The sequence below is a fragment of the Triturus cristatus genome, chromosome 6 (assembly GCF_964204655.1).
Source record: "Triturus cristatus chromosome 6, aTriCri1.1, whole genome shotgun sequence".
In the NCBI taxonomy this organism is placed as follows: Eukaryota; Metazoa; Chordata; class Amphibia; order Caudata; family Salamandridae; genus Triturus; species Triturus cristatus.
In genome coordinates, this window is record NC_140589.1 from 98,620,020 (window position 1) to 98,639,519 (window position 19,500).

At 47.0% G+C, this 19,500-nt stretch overlaps 2 non-coding genes across 2 annotated transcripts; both read right to left on the minus strand.

Moving 5' to 3' along the window:
- Positions 1-703: 703 nt before the first annotated feature.
- TRNAL-AAG (transfer RNA leucine (anticodon AAG)) lies at positions 704-786 on the minus strand. Its single transcript has one exon. It is a non-coding gene; the product is annotated as a tRNA-Leu (tRNA).
- A 13,002-nt stretch (positions 787-13,788) lies between these two features.
- Positions 13,789-13,871, minus strand: TRNAL-UAG (transfer RNA leucine (anticodon UAG)). The gene has a single exon. It is a non-coding gene; the product is annotated as a tRNA-Leu (tRNA).
- Positions 13,872-19,500: the final 5,629 nt, after the last annotated feature.

A 19,500-nucleotide genomic window follows, 5' to 3' on the forward strand; every position in this document is an offset into this window, starting at 1 on the left:
CCAATGTGCCTTGCAGATTCATGCAGGATTTCTAGATCCTTGCTGGATACAAGAGAGAAGGACTTGTTCCAGATAAACTATCCCTAGCAGGGAAAGTCTGAGCACAGGCACTCTTTTGCTCTTTAGCCCCTGGCCTGGGACTCACCCTCACTTGCTGAGGCGTGAAATTCTGCATACCAACTTTGCACAGAAGGTATGTTTGTGGTTGTTTGGGGATGGGTGGGAGGTCAAGAGCAGGGAAAAGCAGGTCTCCTTCACTACTAGACTCCTCTTCTATACCTCCCTGCCATTCACTCACTCTGTCTTTGTTTCATTCTCTCCTTCCACAACACTCCTTTTCACTCACTCGCTCTATCACTTGTATTTTTGCCCTTGCTCTGCATTCTATAGTGGAAACATCTCTTGAATGAAGCATCTGAAGATGACGTGACATAAAATTTAAAACCTCCTTATTGGAAACCTAAAACATCACAAGACTTAATGTAACCCATTTCTTTCATAAAAAAGATTTTTAAAGTACCCCACAAAAGAAATATAAAACACCACGAGTGCTAGAAGAATATTACATTAACGTTAAAGATAGAATAGGGCAAATGCATTTGCAGTTGAAACTGAAGTTTGGTACTTATTCAGATATTATTTACATTGCCAATTTTTAGCTGAGATTCTAAAAGAACTGAGAGAGAAAATGGAATTCAAGTTTTGTCAGAAGTGGGATTTGAACCCACGCCTCCAGGAGATTCTGCGGCCTTAACGCAGAGCCTTAGACCACTCGGCCATCCTGACCCCATGCTGCTTTTTCATCTAAAGGGTGAGAAAGATATTAGGAACCAAAAAATGCACAGAGCTTAGGCCAATAGTGGCTAGAGCAAGAAAAAAACTCACTGCACTCTTCCAAGAAGACAATCCTATAAGCCACTGCGAGGGAAATGATCATATTTCTCAAGAAAAAAAGTAGAGTAAACACAGGACTGTCAGAAGTGGGATTTGAACCCACACCTTCAGAGGAGACTGCGACCTGAACGCAGCGCCTTAGACCACTCGGCCATCCTGACTTGCTTTCCCAGCATCTTCTAGAGGCCAGACAGCCATGCAGGTGAGGTACTGAAAAGGAATGCCCTCAATTTATTTATCCTATTATATGCACTTCCAACAGATCTTTGAACAATCTGTACAGAGCAGGACTTATGGAGAACTCTTTAGAACTTTGAGGCGAACAAAGAGAAAGTGCTATTCACCAGCCACTTGAACGGCTCAAAGCTGCTTTGAAATTGAGACAATAGCCACCTCTTGGCTGGCTAAAGCAATTTCAACAAGGGATCTCAAAGTCACAACATAGGGTGGAGTATGCAAATTTAAGCAGCCCCTGATCAAAGCCCTGAGGAAATTGCTGTAAGTGTGCTGGAGTCCAGTTGTCTACCAGATGAATGGCATTCTTCCAAATTTGCAGGGCCCGTCTGGCCAGGGCATACAAGAGCATGACTCTTCCAGATGACCTCTTACATGGGTCCTGATGTAGCGCTTAAAAGTTTGAAAATTGTAGGGGTGCGTTATATTTACTGTTAGTTGGCACCCGCATATAATCAAATGTGTACTCAGGTATTTTGTGTGCAATGTATTAAGAATTGTCTAACCTATGTCGATTTCAATAGAAGTGTTAGCTATGTACAAGCATCTTATGTATATATTGAAGCAATGCATAGAGCTTAGTCCTTTTGAACAATGTGATGTTAAAACGTGTAGATTAGAATTCGTGTCTGTAGACTGTTTAGTTTGACCACACATGAAAGAAAGACGTAAATGTCAATACTGTGATTTAAACCTGCTTGTGTAACCGAAGTAGTGGCCAGAATTCGCATATATCGTTGAGGCGAAAGGCCTGGTATTTTCTTATGTTAGCCAAGGGCAATAGGCCAAAAAGGATTTATTCCAGTAGAGGTTTTAGGCTGTAGTAAATTGCAAGTTAAAAGATGTGAAGTATGTCTGCCTTGCATGATCTCACCCCAGGTGCAAGGACAGTTGCTCGTTAGTAGAGAAGCTCTTTGTTCACAAATTGACTTATGTAGTAAAAGCCAGACATGGGAGTGCATTGGAATGTGCCAATCGTAACTCCTAGTGCGGATGGCGTCTGGGACTCAAGGCCAAGCGATGGACGATGGAACTGGACAGCGCTCTGTGGAACTTTACTGAAAGACGACCCCGCAGAAGAGGAGGCGCAAAGGGCGTGTTCTGGGATTTGGGGTTCTGTATTAGGGAAAGCGCCCCGAGGGTGGAGGCAGATCAGAGCAGCCCAGGGCAGAGGAAGGCTAGGCGAAGAGATAGAGGGGGCAACTTAGAACAAGCTCTCTAAGTGATGACTTCTTAGGAAGTTTCACTCTGACACCTTTTTACTCGACGAGGGTCTCAAGGGATTGCTAAGTAGGGATGTCATCTAGTGCAGAGTAGGGACAGAGATGGTATGGTTCAGTGTCCTTAGTATCGACATTTGCTTGGTGGTTTTCTACCTCATGCTTTTAGAGATTGTGCTTTTAGTTATTTTTAGCCGTATGCGGATTCTTCGTAGGGTAGCATTTGTGTTAGTGCCTATGTACTTGTTGTGCCTCGTATTGAGGACTTTGTATCTTCAAATCTTTATGCTGATAATAAAAACTAGAGAGCCAAGAGATTAAGTCTCGAGTCCTTGATTATGGCAAATTGTGGACAGTAATTTTGATAATTGTGTTTTCCCTCCACGCTATTGGGCAAGTAAAAAGTTCCATACGACCAGAGTGGGTTCTAGTAGATAATTGCGAGATACTAAAATGGGCCGGAGCAGTTGGTAGCAGAGGATGGTTTCTTTCCGATAGCGAGGGAAGATTAGATAAGGATAAGTGATCCTCGAGGCCCAAAAGACGATAAGTGATGCTGAATCATCAGATGGCGAGCAGCAGACGGCAGCAGATGAGCATCGACGGCGAGTAGCAGCACGACCGAAAGCAGCAGTTCCAGGAGTGAGTATGAAAATGAGATGTTGTAGATTGCGGTGTTGATTTGTTGTGTGATGTCTTGCGGAGTTGATGTGTATGTAGTGTGATTGTGAGATCAGGCTGTGAGCGCGCGCAGCCCGGGAATTGTGGTGTAGAAGACACCTGAGATAGATTTTGTTGACCACCCAAAGGAGATCGTGAGGTACCATCGATCACCTGGACCGAGATAGGGGGAGTGAACGTGTGTGTGTATGGCAACTTAACGCTGGTCGTGGGTTGTTGTGTGCGGATCGGAGTGTTAGTAACCTATCAGTGGCGATCTGTCTGGCCGGACGGGGGCAGACGGGCGCCAAGCGAGGTCAACAAGGTCGAGAGACTGTGGACGAACAGTCAGAGGCTGTGGACGGACAGCCAGGGAAGTAACTTAATCGGTTATTTCAGTGTATGAATGGAACGAGAGCAAGCGTGAAACGTGTTTGGAGAAGGGAACTGCTGCGAACGGAGGAAGGTGACGTCAGAGGGTGTCGCGCTGTGATAGGCCGGTTGGTGTGAGTTGCGCTGTTATTGGAGGATTTGAGAACAAGAAGTAAATAGAGCGCGAGAGCGAATTCGCTCATCATGAAGTGTCTTAGGGCTTTGCGAGAGTTGTGTAGAGGCGATAAGCATGTGGTTGTTCGTGGGGGAGAAGAAGCCCCTCCCGAGGATACCCCAGCACATTACATGGCAAAGAATGTGGGGTTACATACTATAGTTTGGATTGAGAATTGGCACAAGATTACACAAGGTGAAGGGGAATTAGCTTTCCCGAGGTATGGCTCATTTAGACTAGCAGTGCTGTACCAACTGAAGACGGTGATGGGGTCCTTAAGACCCTTGCCAAGACCGGCGCAGTTCGAAGCATTACATGCGTGGATTAGAGCAGCACATGATAAGGAAAAGGGAAGAAGTCAGGAGAGGATGAGGAAGTCGATTAGGGCATTTCAGGATGCCAAGTGGGACGCAGCGGAGAAAAGATGGAGAGTGCAGACAATTGAGGAAGAGAAATTGTATCCCGTGCTGATAGACTCGACGGGGATAAGGCATGTGAAGGCACAGGAAGAGGAGAGTGACTCCGATGATGGGGTATTGCAAAGACTGTTAGACGAGAGACCACCTCCTTATAATCCAGACGAAGTGGATGATAGGTGGGGTGAGATGGGAGAAACTAGAAGGGTAACGATCCAACCTGAGACCCGAGTAGAAGGGTTGGTTTCGTTTGAAACAGCGAGTTCACAGGGTCAGTCTGAGGCTAGTGGGAGGATTGAAAGAGAGATGAGGTTACCGGATGCATTGAGGGTACCGGTCACCATTGGACCGATTGTGTCGATATACAGTCCGGAATCAGAGGAAAGAGAGAGGTCAGAACGAGTGGCAGAAAGGACGAGGAGAGAAAGCGGGGAAAGTGGGTTGGAAGGGGCAACGGCCCGACCTCCAAGCCCTGTACAATGGAGTACACCATTGGCAGCAGTGTCAGACACATCGAGGGGAGAGGAAGACCAGAGATCGGAGAGACCGAGGACTCTGATGGAGTCAAGGTCAGATTTAAGGTCATGGGTACCGCCAAAGAGGCAAATGAGCTGGAATATGGGCCAAGCGGGGAAAGCTCCAGATGGCTTTAAGAGTTGTTCTGCTCCCATAGAGACACCAGAAGAGAGGAGAGAGAAAGAACCAGAATGCGAATATGATGAGGGACGTGGAGCAAGTTGTCAGGTGTTGAAAGGAGCCTTGAAGGCAGGGATGATAGACATAGTAAGGCTCAAGGCAGAGGTAGATGAAATTATATATGGAAGTCTACCTCTTGAGATGATAGTATCTTACAATCCAGATGAGCTGTTTTTCGTGGCGAAAGATGTGACGCGGAAAGCACGAATGGCACACGAGAAATTGAGGGGATTGGCGAAGGAATATGATGTGGATTTATCCAAGACTAGGGTGTTGCAAGGAAGTCATAGGATGCATTATACTGAGCGGGAGCTAGAGGAGAAGAGGGTTGTTGGACTGAGGTCACATACTAGAGAACTGGTTTTAGCCATGCGGCCGTGGTTGACGCTTGATAAGTGGGAAGAGAAATGGTCAAAGAAAAAGACCTCAAGGGGAGCGGAAGGAGGAACTCCGGCAGAGGGATTGCTACTAGCAAAGACCTTTCCCCTTAGGGAAGTGGCGAATGGAGGATATGTGCATGTACCATGGAGCAGGGGGGATTTGGCATCATTTACGAATGATTTTCCCAGGCTCAGGGAGAAGCCTGCAGAGTGGTACAAGCAGGTTGAGCGTTTTGTCAAAATATCGAAGGTGTTGTGGATAGACTTAAATACCTTATTCGATATTGTGGTTCCAGGAGATCTGTGGAACGCATGTAAAATTGCTGTTGATTGGCCGGACTATGAGCCTGATAGGAACCTGATTACAAATGGTCCGTCGCCAGTAGTGATGAGGCTGTATAAGAAAGTAATTACCTGGTTGAAATCGAAGGTTTCACCCCAAGATATTGATTGGGTGAAAATAGACAGGACGGTGCAGGAGCCAAAGGAGACAGTACATGAGTTTTATGAGAGACTTTTGAAAGCTTTTAAGCAGTACAGTGGCCTGGACGAGCTGGAAACGAAGGACATGGGACAGTTTGTGTCTAAGTTCGTGCTGGGTTTGAAGCCCGAGGTCAGTCTCATGATACAGCAGCATTTGATCTGTTGGCAGAATAAGCCCGTAGATGAAATCTTGCGGTACGCTAGGTACTGCACGGATGAGATTGAGTCAAAGCACAAGAAGATGAAGGATAACCTATTGCTCATTCAGATGCAAGCTGCTCAGGGACCGCCGAATGGGGGTCCAGTGGTGCGGAGACAGGGAAATTATCAGACAGGGAATCAGAATGTGCAGGGTCAGGGAAGGCCGAGGCCCGTGGACCCTAGAACAGGCATAGATGTAGCGATCCTGAAAAAGACGACTGCTTGTCACCAGTGTCACCAGGTGGGACACTGGAGGCGCGAGTGCCCCTTGAACCCCTATAATCAGCCGCAGATGGAGGGAGGAATGGGTCAGGTCCCTGGGGCGGAACAGGTACAGACGGTGACTGTACCGAGAATGATGCAAGGGGGGACCGGCATCTCGCAAGTGCAGGTTCCCCAGCCACCCAGAATACAGAACATACAGCAGGGAGCTCGGACTTATTTGCAGATGCCCATGTTCGAAGTAGGAGAGGAGAGGGATGCAGATTTGCTGGCCCAGTTAAGTTTAGGCCAGGATGATGATTGCCTACTTAGAGCCATTTTAGAGGTAGATCAGAGAGGACCTTTTGTGGAAGCGGAACTCGATGGACACCCTACTACCTTTTTGGTAGATACGGGGGCTACCAGGTCAACGATAAGATCAGCAGTAGTTCCGGGGGTAGCCCTTTCTGGAGAAAGCATACAAGTGGTTGGAGTAGCGAACAAAAGGCTAGTTAGCCCTTTGACAGAACCGATTCCAGTTAGGATAGGAAACTTTAGGGATCGACATCAGTTCGTGGTGTGCGATTCTAGTCCTGTTTGTTTGTTGGGGAGAGACTTATTGTGCAAGCTCAATTGCACAATTTACTGTACCCCGAAAGGAGTAGAGGTGCAGACAAGAGATGAGGATGCGACCTTTAAGGTTGCAAATCAGCGGGTGTGTGTGGAAGTGTACCCGGCTTTGACAGGGGAGGAGCTTCCACAGGATTTGAGGGAAACAGTATCGGCTGACGTGTGGGACCTAAGTGGAGAGGAGATTGGCTTAGTCAGGGGAGTGGAACCAGTGAAGATACAGGTTAAGCCAAATGCGGAATTTCCGAGAACACCTCAGTATAAATTATCCCCTGAAACGATTGCTGGGATCAAACCTGTGATCGAGTCTATGATTAGGCAGGGAATACTGGTGGAGATCATGGGTAGTCCATGTAACTCGCCCATTATGGGACTGCAGAAACCAAGTGGAAAGTTCAGAATAGTACAAGACCTGCGAAAAATAAACGACATAGTTGGTCCATGTTGTCCAGTGGTACCGAATCCATCTGTGATACTGTTTCAGATCCCATGTGAAGCTGGATGGTTCACGGTGATTGACTTGTGTCAAGCATTTTTTTCGATTCCCCTACACGAAGAGAGCAGATTTCTTTTTGCATTTAGGCTAGAGAATCGTATATTAACGTGGTGTCGTATCCCACAGGGGTATACGGAGAGCCCATCGATTTTCAATCAACTCTTGAAGAAAAACCTAGAGAGTCTTGTGTTGCCACAAAACTCCGTTTTGGTGCAATACATTGACGACCTGCTTGTTGCGTCAGAAACAGAAGACGCTTGCAGGACTGATACAATTGCGTTGCTGAATTTCCTGGGAGAGAATGGTCACAAGGTGTCTCCAAGCAAGTTGCAATACTGTTTACCTGAGGTGCAGTATTTGGGGCACAGAATTGAGAAGGGTAAAAGGAAGGTGTCTCCAGATCGCATTGATGCGATTTTGAGAATGCCGGTTCCCTCGACGCAGAGGGAAGTTAGAATGTTTTTGGGAATGGTGGGCTATTGCCGCCAGTGGATCCCAAACTTTTCCTTTGAAGCGAAGCCTTTACAGCGGCTGACGCGAAAGGATGTAAGTGATCCGGTACCATGGGATGACGACTGTTTGAAATCATTTCTGAGGCTGAGAGAAGCCTTATGTAGCGCTCCTGCGTTGGGAATGCATGATTACAACAAGGCATTTGCATTGTTCTGCTGCGAAAGAGAAGGTTGCGCATTAGCAGTGTTAACTCAGAATCATGGAGGTGTCCGTAGACCAGTTGCCTATTTCTCAGATACTTTAGATCCGGTAGCTTCTGCGTTGTCCGGATGTCTCAGATCCGTTGCGGCAACAGGTGTCAGCATCGAGAGATGTGAGAGCATTGTGATGGGTCATCCTCTGACTGTACATGTGCCACATTCTGTTGAGTTGTTGATGACTAGGACTAAAACACAGCACCTCACGAATAATAGGCTGACTCGTTATGAGCAAGTTATCCTTGCAGCCGATAATGTGATATTGAAGAGGTGTGCTGTTTTAAATCCTGCCACATTGTTACCTGTTCCCAAAATAGATGATAATGAAGATTGTGAGGACCATGATTGTCTCGATGTGACTGAACTATGCACCAAACCGAGACCAGACATTGTTGATGAACCGCTCCCAGTGTCAGATGAGATTTTCTTTGTGGACGGTTCATGTTTAAGAGATGGTGTTGGTCGACTGAGAGCAGCGTTTGCTGTATGTACCATCACGGGGGTGGTTGAAGCCGCTTGTTTAGAAGGAGTACACTCCGCGCAGGTGGCTGAGCTCATTGCTCTGACTCGTGCCTGTTTGGCAGCGGAAAAGATCCGTGTAACTATTTACACGGACAGCCAGTATGGGTTTGGTGTGGTTCATGACTTCGGACAGCTATGGTCCCAGAGAGGGTTCATGACGTCTTCAGGTTCTCCCATAAGAAATGGTGATCATGTACGGAAATTGCTAAAAGCATTGCAAGGTCCTGATGAAATTGCTGTTGTTAAATGTGCTGCACACACAAAGGGAAATGATTTTGTTTCATTGGGTAACAACTATGCTGATGAGGTAGCCCGATTTTGTGCAGAGCAGGGATGCAATTTCACGGAGACCCACATTGAGGAAACTGGGGAGGAAGTGGCGTATGGTCAGATGTTAGCAATGGCAGACTCATGGGAGGAACTGAAACAGCTTCAGGAAGGGGTCTCGGATCAGGAACGAGACAGCTGGATACGAGCTGGATGTGAGAAGGGAGATGTGGATATATGGGTTTCGAATGATGGACGAGCAGTGTTGCCGGAAAGTTTGTTGAATCCCATGGCGAGGTTGATACATGGTGCTGTACATCTTGGTAGGGATGCAATGATGAGAGTGTTTCGTCAGACTTGGTATAACCCGAAGTTTCGGGCAGTGGCTGAAACCGTGTGTCAGAGGTGTGTCACCTGCCAACAGATGAATGTAGGGAAGAGAACTGCTGTGACGTTGAGTCACATAGGGAGGTCAGGTGGACCTTTCAATAGGATGCAGCTCGATTTTGTTGAAATGCCGAAGTGTAATGGGTTGAGGTACATATTAGTGATAGTATGTGTCTTTTCCAGGTGGGTGGAGGCATACCCTACACGCAGATGTGACACACTCACAGTAGCAAAACTATTATTGAGGGAACTCATTCCAAGGTACGGGTTCCCGACGTCCTTTGAATCGGACAGAGGAACTCATTTCCACAGCGAAGTCATGAAGTTGCTTTGTGCAGCTTTGAATATAGATCAGAAGTTACACTGTAGCTATAGACCGGAAGCTTCAGGGATAGTGGAGCAGGTGAATGGAACTCTGAAGGCTCGGATGGCGAAAGTGTGTTCGTCCACGTCTCTGAAATGGCCTGACGCATTACCCTTGGTCCTTATGAGCCTTCGAAGTGTGCCAGATAGAAGGACTGGGTTGTCACCCCATGAAATCCTCATGGGAAGAGCGATGCGTTTGCCTGCCATACCTGCTACTGCTTTGATAAATATCACTGATGATATGATCCTGGACTATTGTAAAGGCCTTGCTGACGTGGTCCGTTCTGTGTCTCAGCAGGTGCAGACAGCAACGGTTCCAGCTGCGAGTGACCGGTGCCACGACTTGGACCCAGGCGATTGGGTCCTAGTCCGCAAGCACGTGAGGAAGAGTTGTTTGGATGCTAGGTGGCGCGGCCCCTTTCAGGTGATCCTTGTCACGAACACAGCCGTCAAGTGTGGAGGTTTACCAAATTGGGTGCACGCTTCTCATACCCGTAGAGTTCCAGCACCCTTGGAAGATACAGCCCCTCTCGAGAACAAAGATCCCAGAGAGCCGATAGAAACACCTGAGAGGGCCAGTCAAGCTGTAAGGGTTGCTGAAGCAGCTGATGGTGCACTGAATCGAGCTGAGGGAGAACGTGAAACAAGTACAGACCCAGAAACAGGCGAAGGAGCAAGAGGTGCAGTGGGCAGTACGGAATCAAGTTCTGCCGAGGAGGAGGAAGCTAGTGCACAGGGTATCGAAGGGAAGACCGAAGGTGCCACCGAAGCAGAAAGGGTTTGGCCCGCAAGACAGAATCGGGTAAACCTAAGGTCGGTACCGGACACAGATCTTGCACCAGTTTCGGAGGAACCAGAAGAAGAATCAGGCGACGAGGAGCATCCTCAAGGTACTCTGAGAAGATCAAAGAGAACTAGGGTGCCAAGTCGGAAGTACGCCTCACCAGAGTGGGCATACCCAGTGACTGATGCCAGGGTTACCGAGCACGGGAAGATTGAGGTCGATGACATTGGTCAACAGTGTCCCGCTCCAGAGAGTGGAAGTGTTGCTGAAAGTTCCGGGATTGGAGATCGAAGGAATATTGACGATTCATATTCCGAGTCCGCCATTTCTGAGTGTCATTCGAGGTATGATCTTGGACAATTTAGAGTTCCCGACGTTCACAGCATTGCCAGATCCACAAGAACTGATTATCCTTAAGCTCGAAATATTGCAGGGAGTCCTGGAACTGTTGGGACCAGCGCTTATGTTAGATTGATTTGAGAAGGTTGCAAGCAGAAAAGAAGATAACCTAGACCCGAGCGGAAGAAGAACAAAATTAGGGATTTTTCCGTTATAGAACGAAGAAAAGTTAGGGAGGGTTGCCTAAGTTCACGAAAGAGACATTAATGAGAAAGAGACTTACCCTTTCAGAGACTGTATTGGACATTGAGCATATTCCGAAGATTGCAGATCCTGCAAACCCACATCGTAGGGCTAAATTGATAATAGGCACATTGATAGGAGTTGTGATAGTCACCATATTTGCAGTAGTGATAAGTTCATACATGGTGGCTCACAGGCAAGAGGGGAAGGTTCAGGGAGCACCCACACCTAATACCCCAGGGCAGAGAGGTGTCAGTATCAGAGAACAGGAAATATCGAAGTTGAGGGATGATCGCAGACTCCACATGGATTTGTCGAGGGGTGATTTTAAGCTTAATGCTTATGCAAAGTTGCTGTACGAGTATGTTGATGCGATGGATGTGAAGGATTGTTATGTGTGCATGCAGTTGCCTGCTTCAGTGGATGAGGGTATCAAGTACCATCATCTCCCATTGACATATGGGATTTCTTGTAGTTTATTGCTCAGTCTATTTTATGACAGGAGGCAGTTCGAGTATTTCTTTTCGAATTTTGATACGGTACTTCCTGAAGTTCCAGCAATTAAACATCTGAATAAGTATGATTATTATAAGAAAGAGGACAGGCTCCTGAAGTATTTTAGACCGACTGTGAAGTTGGATACGGCGCATGCTCACAGGAATAACCTGACATGTGCGTTGTCTGAGACGGAGAAGAAATTCATTGATCAAGTAGAAGACAGGTATAGGAAATTGACCCAGACACGAGACACCGGAGATAGCCCAGTAGATTGGACTGAGGAGGAGAGAGCTCATAAGTCTAAGGGAAGTTAAGGACCAATAGCGTTAGATGAGGTACAGAGAGGGAATTTGTGTATTGGACGGCCGCAATCCGATACGGATAAGGTCGCAGTGGGACATAGCACCTGTTCTCAGACCTTCACTTTGGAAGCCTCTGTTAAGAACTTTATGCAAGGGGTGGTACAAGTAATTCCGACAGTGTATTATGTATGTGGAAAGAATGCGTATGTCAGACTGCCTGCAAATTGGTATGGCATATGCTATTTGGCTATCATATTCCCGAAGATTTATCACACAGAGGACTTGGAGTTGTTAGAGACGAAGCGACAGTCTAGAAGACGTAGGGCTACAAATGCAGGTGCAGTGATTGGGGATATATACGGAGCAATGATACCTAGTATGGGTGTGGTGTTGAATGATGTGAAGATCAGGAGGTTGGCGACTGTAGTTGACGAGTTGTCTATGAATACGGCGAGGTCCTTGTTGTTGGTGGCTGGAGAGATGTTGTCGATACGGAATATGGTTATGCAGAATCGCCTTGCTTTAGACGTGTTATTAGCCAAAGAAGGCGGGGTCTGCAAATTATTGAAGGTTCAGGAATGCTGCACATATATTCCAGACAACACGAAGGAGATAGGGAAGTACATAGATAACATCACGACTATTCACAAGGAGATTATGGATTTGACGGAGGAGAATGTGTGGGAGAAGATTGGGCAAGGATTTGGAAGAGTGGGAACGTGGTTTGCGAATTTGGGAAGAGGATTTCTTGGATCAGTGCTGAAGCCAATTATCATTGCTGTAGTTTGCGTGATTTGTTTGTGGGGATGCGTGAAAGCATGGAAGTGGTATCAAGGAGGCAAGGTTGAAAGAGCTCTTAGAGCAAATGAGAAAAGAATGGCGAAGTTTCAGGAGCAGCAATACGAGAGTCTTAAGAGAATGGAGGGAGTTCGACATGGCAAAGTTATGACTAGTGTGGTTTAAATCAGTTCTAAAGAAGAGAAATGTAATGGTGTGATGACGGATGTCATCAAAGGGGGGAACTGATGTAGCGCTTAAAAGTTTTGAAAATTGTAGGGGTGCGTTATATTTACTGTTAGTTGGCACCCGCATATAATCAAATGTGTACTCAGGTATTTTGTGTGCAATGTATTAAGAATTGTCTAACCTATGTCGATTTCAATAGAAGTGTTAGCTATGTACAAGCATCTTATGTATATATTGAAGCAATGCATAGAGCTTAGTCCTTTTGAACAATGTGATGTTAAAACGTGTAGATTAGAATTCGTGTCTGTAGACTGTCTAGTTTGACCACACATGAAAGAAAGACGTAAATGTCAATACTGTGATTTAAACCTGCTTGTGTAACCGAAGTAGTGGCCAGAATTCGCATATATCGTTGAGGCGAAAGGCCTGGTATTTTCTTATGTTAGCCAAGGGCAATAGGCCAAAAGGATTTATTCCAGTAGAGGTTTTAGGCTGTAGTAAATTGCAAGTTAAAAGATGTGAAGTATGTCTGCCTTGCATGATCTCACCCCAGGTGCAAGGACAGTTGCTCGTTAGTAGAGAAGCTCTTTGTTCACAAATTGACTTATGTAGTAAAAGCCAGACATGGGAGTGCATTGGAATGTGCCAATCGTAACTCCTAGTGCGGATGGCGTCTGGGACTCAAGGCCAAGCGATGGACGACGGAACTGGACAGCGCTCTGTGGAAATTTACTGAAAGACGACCCCGCAGAAGAGGAGGCGCAAAGGGCGTGTTCTGGGATTTGGGGTTCTGTATTAGGGAAAGCACCCCGAGGGTGGAGGCAGATCAGAGCAGCCCAGGGCAGAGCCGTATGCGGATTCTTCGTAGGGTAGCATTTGTGTTAGTGCCTATGTACTTGTTGTGCCTCGTATTGAGGACTTTGTATCTTCAAATCTTTATGCTGATAATAAAAACTAGAGAGCCAAGAGATTAAGTCTCGAGTCCTTGATTATGGCAAATTGTGGACAGTAATTTTGATAATTGTGTTTTCCCTCCACGCTATTGGGCAAGTAAAAAGTTCCATACGACCAGAGTGGGTTCTAGTAGATAATTGCGAGATACTAAAATGGGCCGGAGCAGTTGGTAGCAGAGGATGGTTTCTTTCCGATAGCGAGGGGCCGGAGCAGTCCTATGCTCATTTGGTAAGGATTGCGCTTTGTCAGCAAGACGTTATAGAACCTAAATATATGAGAAACCCCATCTCTCTTGACAAGAGGAGAACGGAATAACGTGCCAAGTGAAGACCAACAGATGCAACTTCCATCAGATGTTAACCTGATAAAGGAGATTAAATCTCCAAAAGGCATGTCAGAAGTGGGATTCGAACCCACGCCTCCAAAGGAGACTGTGGCCTAAACACAGCACCTTAGACCTCTCGGCCATCCTGACAGTATAGGCTTTTAAGAAATGAATAAAAGTTACTCAGAAACGTCTACCTCCATGCAAGCCTGAAATAATTTAAACCTTCAAACACAAGGTGCAACTTTATGCACAGGACAATAAACACAGAAGAACACATACGAAAGCACTTTATTTCACAGGTATACAGTTTTCATGCTTTTAGAACACCACATACCTCTCACCAGCTATTTAGGGTCCTGTATCCGACTCACAACATTTCCTTACCTGCGACCTCTCTCTCTACACAAACAACTACAGCACAGGAAGTAGGAAGGCAATAGGTGGGGCAGTTTATGCAAATTTATGCTGCCAATGTGCCTTGCAGATTCATGCAGGATTTCTAGATCCTTGCTGGATACAAGAGAGTAGGCCTTGTTCCAGATAAACTATCCCTAGCAGGGAAAGTCTGAGCACAGGCACTCTTTTGCTCTTTAGCCCCTGGCCTGGGACTCACCCTCACTTGCTGAGGCGTGAAATTCTGCATACCAACTTTGCACAGAAGGTATGTTTGTGGTTGTTTGGGGATGGGTGGGAGGTCAAGAGCAGGGAAAAGCAGGTCTCCTTCACTACTAGTGAGGTTCCGTATGAGACGGGACGGCACTTTTTGAGTGGTGACGAATATGGATGAGTTTGGTATCTACGAACCGCAAATGACGAGTATAGTGGGTGTACGCAGTTTCGCTATGCAGCCACGTATGGTTTGTCTCATTTTTGGGTTTGTTCATCCGAACCCTCGGGTTCCATTTTAGATACAGCATCCATTTTGTTTCTTGCCCTCAGGTAGCCAGCGAACGGGCTTTTTGTCCGCTTCGTGACCCTGGGACTTTCAAGCTTGCACGAAGGACACGTGTTTCTTTGAGGTGACTTTTACGATGAGGGAAATGACACGAGTAAGGCAGATGGCCCCGCTCAAGGCTCATCTTGCCGCTCCGGTCTATTGTTTCAGCCACGGATACATTAGACACGAGGTCTTTGACCCTTCTATCGAATTTCCTTTATTGCCCCTGACACTTTTTTCTAACCTGTTGTGTATTCTTGTCCTTTCCTTGCATCTGTTTTTCGTCCTTCCTCTTAATGTGTTTATGGTTAGGATGGAATGTGTTTATTGCGGAGGGAATATGTTTTTACAGTTGGGAACCGGCAAGACTGTTGTAATTATGTTCCGGCCTCCTGAAACATGAACGCGACCCTTTTGAAGTTTATTGTGGGAACTGAGTTGTAACCTTTGTTCGCCATACTGTGCTATGGCAAAAACTTGTATAAAAGGAGCGATCCACTTCTACGAATTTGAAGCAGTCTCCGAGAACCTACACGTTGTGTACTTCTTGTGACCTCTGTATCCCTGCAGTGAATAAACGCTGATCTCTGACGTCGCTGGAAGTGTCCCGTGTCTCTGTGTTTGGTACGCCAGAACAGGTAACCCACGAAGGTTTCAGGTGTTGTTCCCTGGCACCGCTGGGTCTTAAGAATAACCCAGTCCTTCAGTTGGCGCCCAATGGGGGGCGACATCAACGGTACCGGTCCAAAGCCCGACGATCGTGAGGAACTTCGTGTGAAATCGCCGAGGGAAGGTGCACCCCGCTTCATCGATCCAGTTGTCGAAATAAGTGGCCCGACGTCTTTTCCCGCGAAGATCCCCGCCTCCTGACGGCTGCGACGGACCGATGCCCTGACTGTCGACCTGTTTTGGCGCCTGGCGTAGTCCTTTGTACGGCGAGACGCTCAACGGGCCTTCCTGGTGACGCCATTGTTCTCTCAGTTAAGTATTTGTGGGTCGCTCCCAGTGTTGCTTTGTTGTTTGCATGGTTCCATAGCATTCGTGGTTCTTAGTTGTTGGGTTTTATTTGACGATTGCAATTGCCAAAAACCGAGGGTCTTGCATTTTTTTGCGAGGACATCGTAATTCGATAGCCCTTGAAGTTTGTATACTCGGTTAGTGTGCACGATGCCTGGCCGTAGTACTTTGTTTGGGTTTCTCAAATGTTGCAGCATGGATTCCCGGCTGGAGGATTCATGTCCGATACCTCCGGTTGGAACTCCAATTTACGAGCTCTATAGTCGTCATGGCGTGGGTCCTATCGTATATAATGAATATTGGGTCCGCTACACTAAAAATGATGGCGTCCTTAGTTGGCCATCTCATGGTAGTTTCGAGACTACCGTTTTAGATAACTTGGAAGCTAAATTATTTAAAAAGAAAGCTAGGCCGGCCATGTTTGATTCCTTCCGGTTATGGCGGAAAGAGGCCAAGCAGAAAGAAATCAAACAGAATAAGAAAAATAAAAGAGAAGGTGTTATCACGGTGATGCGCAATGCAGAACAATATCAGTTAGACAAAGATGAGAAAGAGCAGGAAGTTAGTGCTCGGCTTCACCATATGGCAGTGGATAAATGTTATCCGGTGCTACCTTCTAATATTGATAAGACAGGAGAAGAAGCGATGGAGGATTCGCTCTTGTCTTATCTGATGAAATCGCCACCTCCCTATGCTCCCGATGTTATGGGTCCCGTTCGTCCACCTCTTCCTCAACCCGCTGTTTTGGCGGCTGCTGGTCAGCCCGCCGTTCCTCCCGTACTTCCGAATCCCCTTGGGCCACAGATCGTACATCCTCTTGTTTCGGCTTCTCTCCCTACTGCGCCTTTCCAAGTCCCTCCTCAGCCTGTCATTCCCGTTGTTCCTGCTGCTGCGTCTACTTCTACTGTTTCCACCCCTATTGTTGCTACGCCTGCATCTTCTTCCTCTTCTCCTTCTGTTCGTAGTCGTCTCTTGACTGCTGTTGCTTCTCTTTATTCTCCGCTTTTCGGGCCGATACTTGGCTCGACTCTTTCAGATGTCGCTCAAAGACGCAGTCAGCTTCCTGATGGTAGAGAACGTGAATCGTTGGTGAAAACGGCACGTAGATGGATTCGTAACCCTGTTAAATACACCCCACGTGTAGTGTTTGAAACGTTTTCTCAGTTTAATGTGCCCACGCAACGATTTGTGTTCGAAGAATTGTGTAAGTCATTGAAAGAGGAGTGGGACGATGATATAGCTGATGGTATACCACCTGAGGTTTCCGAGCTACAGCTTCGGTTTGCCACGGGTGTAATCGTGGGTGACAAAGTTCGAGAGGCCCTAGAACGCTTGTTATCCTTTCGATGTACGGTGCAACCTCGTGCGTTGTTTAAGGACGAGACTGCGGAATGGATGGCACAACCTGGTCAATATCCCATGCGGGAAGTTCCCCCGGTATGGATGCCAGGTGATCCTGCTGCTAACCCTCCTGTCCCAGGCCATTTCCAGAGAGTGTGGATACACCTCCCTTGGAAACGATCGGAAGTTTTACAAGTGAAGCAATCCTTGCCTGATCCCCGTAAGAATCCTGCGGGTTATTACAAGGAGCTGTCCCAATTGGTGGATGCTACTGTTATGAACCTAGCCGATATTGACATGTTGTTTGGCAATGTGGTGCCTCAGCCGATTTGGGCGAAAATTCGTCACGAGAATCACGCAGCCGAGCTAGGCGGTGACTGGGCTGCCCTTACAGCGGCAGATGCCCGGCAGGTCGGTGGGGCTAAACCTGAACAGATTATTGTGGCTTTGCCTCAGAGGATAATTACCCTCATGAAAACACTTATGCCAGCGATGCGCGTCAATTGGGACAAATTATCAGCGTGCAAGCAAAAGAGGGATAAAAGCGTTTCTGATTTCTTTACGAGATTTGAGGAAGCGTTTGTTGATCATAGTGGTCAGGACATGGGTTCTGAGGGTGGTCAGCGGCTGTTCGTTGATAAGTTTGTATCGAACTTGTTGCCCGACCTTAGCAACAAGTTGAAGAATTCTGAGAGTTCGTGGGCTGTTTCTACCACTGCCCAAATATTGGCTACGGCCCAATATTACGAAAATAGAGAAAAGGAGGAAAGTGAGCGTGCAGATAAGAAAACGAAGGATCTTAAAACTAAGGTCTTATTGCAGCAAGCCTATCCTCCGCGTTCGAATTTCAGTGATACACAGCAGCTAAACAGATCACAACCACAGTTCTCCAGATCACAGACGCGAAATGTTTCGCCCGCACCTCGCTTTGTGCTGGGATATAATCAATGCGCATATTGTCGTGGGGAGGGCCATCTGAAGTTCGATTGTCCGGTTCTCCGTGATAGGACCAATGGTGTGTCGGCTCGAGGAGGACGTAGTGGTCCTCAACAGGCTTCCCGTGGTAGAGGTCGCGGAGTTACCCAGAATCAGGCCGAACGCTTTGCCACGTCTTCGGACTCGCACAATTGTTTCGATCGGCGCGAACCATCGTCCGGTCGGTCTGCACAGTATCACGTGGATGATTGCTATGTTGAGTGTGATGTTGATGCGGATGGTATCTACTAGGACAGCCATAGACAAAGGAAGGGAGAAGTATCAGTTCCGGTTGATCAGAGAGGGCCTTATGTTGCAGTAGCCACTTTGGGCGTCGTTGAGCCTTTTCTGTTGGACACTGGTGCAGCAAAAAGTTCCATCATGCATTCGAAACTCCCTGGCGCGCCTTTGTCTGGCTTAACGAATGTTTCCGTTGGATTTTCTGGCGCCCCCGTTAGCAATCCAGTTTCTAGCCCTTTGCCCCTTACAATTGGGTCTCATGAGCTAGAAGCTCCTTTGATTTTGACTACTGGTTGTGGTGAGAATCTTTTGGGCTTAGATTTGTTGAAAAGGTTACATGCGACTTTGTACTGTTCTCCTACGGGTGTGGAGCTTACGTTGGGTAAGAGCGTGATTTCCCCTATGTATTTATCGATCGACAAGCTCCCATCGGCATTGAGATCTCTTCCGGACTCCTTGTGGGCGACAGGTCCCAATGACGTGGGCCTGTTGGATATACCACCTTATGTTGTCCAACTGAAAGTTGGTGCGCGTTTGCCACGTATACCTCAGTATCGTATTTCCCTTGATGGTGAAAGGGCACTGTTAGCGATCATTTACGATCTGATTGGTAAAGATGTTATTGAGGAGACACGGGGTAATGTGTGCAATAGTCCCGTGTTGCCTATTCTGAAACGAACGGATCCCTCCAAGCCTCCTGTGTACCGTCTAGTTATCGACTTACGGGAGGTAAATAAAGTCGTTGTTCCGCAGTTTCCTGTGGTGCCAGACATTACAGCTTTACTGACTCTGATTCCAGCCACTGCATCATGGTTCTCGGTGATCGATCTGAAGAATGCGTTCTTTAGCATTCCGATTGCTGAGGAAAGCAGAGATTTGTTCGGTTTCTCATTAGGTGGTCGCAGCTTCAGATTCAAGCGCGCACCACAGGGCTACTGTGAGAGTCCATCAATTTACAGCCAAGCTCTTAAGAGTCAACTTGATGCGTTTGTGTTACCGGCTGGTGCAGCCTTGATTCAGTACGTTGATGATTTGTTGGTCGCTGCTGACACTGAACAGCTCTGTAGAGCCGCTACAGTGTCTCTGTTACAGCATCTCTGTGCTTTACATCATAAAGTGTCACCTTCCAAACTGCAATATTGTTGTCAAGAAGTTACCTATCTAGGTCACTTATTGTCAAAGGCGGGAAGAAGGTTGACCCCTGAACGAATTGCAGCAATTGCTCGAATGACTGTGCCAACAACTCAGAGAGATGTGCGTGCCTTT